Source organism: Heterodontus francisci, chromosome 35, assembly GCF_036365525.1.
Source record: "Heterodontus francisci isolate sHetFra1 chromosome 35, sHetFra1.hap1, whole genome shotgun sequence".
Classification (NCBI taxonomy): domain Eukaryota; kingdom Metazoa; phylum Chordata; class Chondrichthyes; order Heterodontiformes; family Heterodontidae; genus Heterodontus; species Heterodontus francisci.
Genome location: NC_090405.1, coordinates 17,985,931 through 17,989,290, shown reverse-complemented (window position 1 = coordinate 17,989,290; position 3,360 = coordinate 17,985,931). Strand labels below are relative to the sequence as shown.

Here is a 3,360-nt window from a genome sequence, read left to right as displayed (position 1 = left end):
AGGCCCGACTCAACCTCTTACTACCCACTTATCATTTACATGCTGCTCGAAGATTTTTGGGTTTCCTTTCATGTTGACTGCCAGTCTATTCTCATAGAAATAGAGAATAAGCAAATAGAGAAGATATAAGTATTTCCCATCCTTGATGAGTTGGAATTTTTTATCCTGTGGGTGGTAATGTCTTGGCCCACGAGTGTGGTGGAAGCAGAGACAATCAATGATTTGAAAAGGAAATTAATGGATACTTGAAGGAAAGAAACTTGCAGGAGGAAAGGGATCGAGCTGGTGAGTGGAACTGACTAGATTGCTCCGGGGAGAGCCAGCATGGACATGATAGGCCAAACGACCACCTTCTGTGCTGTAAATGACTCTGTGTTGTTTCTCAAATTCAATCCACTGGTGCTTGGTAAATCATCTCAAAGTAAATTGTGCAACTGGAAAATCAGAACCAAGGCAAGGGACGCATAAGGAAGCAAAATTGCTGAAACCCGAGATTGAACCAGGAACCTTTAGATTTTCAGTCTAACGCTCTCCCAACTGAGCTATTTCAGCCCTACATTAACAGTGGCTTGGTGTCCTTGTTTTGGAAGAAAATACATACATTCAAGTTTTCCAAAAAATTAAAGAATACAACATGTGAGTAATATTCCCCATTGCTTTCTCAGTACTGATGGATTGTGAAGCGGGAGACAGCCAGAAGTGCCACTGAGCCGCACAGACCCCGAGCTGAGAATGAAATGAGATCAAATTCAATCTTTCATAGTGAGATGCTGCAGAGAGGTAAGAGTCCTGAATCAAAGCGAGGCTTGCTCATTTCAAACACTCCCTGTGCTCTCTGCTCATGAAGCCTTAAAAAAGGGAAAAACAAAATGGCACTCAAACTCACAAAAATAAAAGCAAAATACTGCGGATGCTGGAAATCTGAAACAAAAACAAGAAATGCTGGAACCACTCAGCAGGTCTGGCAGCATCTGTGGAAAGAGAAGCAAAGTTAACGTTTCGGGTCAGTGCCCCTTCTTTGGAACTGACAAATATTAGAAAAGTCACAGATTCTAAGCAAGTGAGGTGGGGGTGGGGCAAGAGATAACAAAGGAGAAGGTGCAGATTGGACCAGGTCACATAGCTGACCAAAAGGTCACGGAGCAAAGGCAAACAATATGTTATTGGTGTGTTGAAAGACAAAGCATTAGTACAGATTAGGTGTGAATACACTGAATATTGAACAGCAGCAAATGCAAACCTGAAAAAAAACCTGAAAAAAAACAGTGGGTAAGCAAACTGAACAAACTAAGATGAAATGAAATAAATGCAAAAAAAGATTGTAAAAAATGTAAAAAAGAATGTAAAAAAAAAGGAACAAAAAATAAATAAAAATGAAAGTAAAATGGGGGCTGTCATGCTCTGAAATTATTGAACTCAATGTTCAGTCCGGCAGGCTGTAGTGTGCCTAATCGGTAGATGAGATGCTGTTCCTCGAGCTTGCGTTGATGTTCACTGGAACACTGCAGCAATCCCAGGACAGAGATGTGAGCATGAGAGCAGGGGGGAGTGTTGAAATGGCAAGCAACCGGAAGCTCAGGGTCCTGCTTGCGGACTGAGCGGAGATGTTCCGCAAAGCGGTCACCCAGTCTGCGCTTGGTCTCCCCAATGTAGAGGAGACCACACTGTGAGCAGCGAATACAGTATACTACATTGAAAGAAGTACAAGTAAATCGCTGCTTCACCTGAAAGGAGTGTTTGGGGCCTGGGATAGTGAGGAGAGAGGAGGTAAATGGGCAGGTATTACACCTCCTGCGATTGCAGGGGAAGGTGCCCTGGGACGGGGACGAGGTGGTGGGGGTAATGGAGGAGTGGACCAGGGTGTCGCGGAGGGAATGATCCCTTCGGAATGCTGACAGGGGAAGGGAGGGGAAGATGCGACTGGTAGTGGCATCACGCTGAAGGTGGCGAAAATGGCGGCGGATGATCCTTTGGATATGGAGGCTGGTGGGATGAAAAGTGAGGACAAGGGGAACCCTGTCACGGTTCTGGGAGGGAGGGGAAGGGGTGAGGGGAGAGGTGCGGGGAATGGGTCGGACACGGTTGAGGGCCCTGTCAACCACAGTGGGGGGAAATCCTCGGTTGAGGAAAAAGGAGGTCATATCAGAAGCACCGTCATGGAAGGTAGCATCATCAGAGCAGATGCGTCGGAGACGGAGAAACTGGGAGAATGGAATGGAGTCCTTACAGGAGGTAGGGTGTGAAGAAGTGTAGTCGAGGTAGCTGTGGGAGTCGGTGGGCTTATAATGGATATTGGTAGACAACCTATTCCCAGAGATGGAGACAGAGAAGTCGAGGAAGGGAAGGGAAGTGTCAGAAATGGACCATGTGAAGGTGAGAGAAGGGTGGAAATTGGAAGCAAAGTTGATAACGTTTTCTAGTTCGGGGCGGGAGCACTTCAACTCCACGCACTTCCTTCAAGTAAAAGGTGTCGCTATGGGTACCCGCATGGGTCCTAGTTATGCCTGTCTTTTTGTGGGATATGTCGAGCATTCTTTGTTCCAGTCCTACTCAGGCCCCCTCTCCCAACTCTTTTTCCGGTACATTGATGACTGTATCGGTGCCGTTTCCTGCTCCCGCCCCGAACTGGAAAACTTTATCAACTTTGCTTCCAATTTCCACCCTTCTCTCACCTTCACATGGTCCATCTCTGACACTTCCCTTCCCTTCCTCGACTTCTCTGTCTCCATCTCTGGGAATAGGTTGTCTACCAATATCCATTATAAGCCCACCGACTCCCACAGCTACCTCGACTACACTTCTTCACACCCTACCTCCTGTAAGGACTCCATTCCATTCTCCCAGTTTCTCCGTCTCCGACGCATCTGCTCTGATGATGCTACCTTCCATGACGGTGCTTCTGATATGACCTCCTTTTTCCTCAACCGAGGATTTCCCCCCACTGTGGTTGACAGGGCCCTCAACCGTGTCCGACCCATTCCCCGCACCTCTCCCCTCACCCCTTCCCCTCCCTCCCAGAACCGTGACAGGGTTCCCCTTGTCCTCACTTTTCATCCCACCAGCCTCCATATCCAAAGGATCATCCTCCGCCATTTTCGCCACCTTCAGCGTGATGCCACTACCAGTCGCATCTTCCCCTCCCTTCCCCTGTCAGCATTCCGAAGGGATCGTTCCCTCCGCGACACCCTGGTCCACTCCTCCATTACCCCCACCACCTCGTCCCCGTCCCAGGGCACCTTCCCCTGCAATCGCAGGAGGTGTAATACCTTCACATTTACCTCCTCTCTCCTCACTATCCCAGGCCCCAAACACTCCTTTCAGGTGAAGCAGCGATTTACTTGTACTTCTTTCAATGTAGTA

The 3,360-nt window shown here is 48.1% G+C and overlaps 1 non-coding gene across 1 annotated transcript; it reads right to left on the bottom strand.

Moving 5' to 3' along the window:
* Positions 1-479: 479 nt before the first annotated feature.
* On the bottom strand, positions 480-552 carry trnaf-gaa (transfer RNA phenylalanine (anticodon GAA)). The gene has a single exon. It is a non-coding gene; the product is annotated as a tRNA-Phe (tRNA).
* Positions 553-3,360: the final 2,808 nt, after the last annotated feature.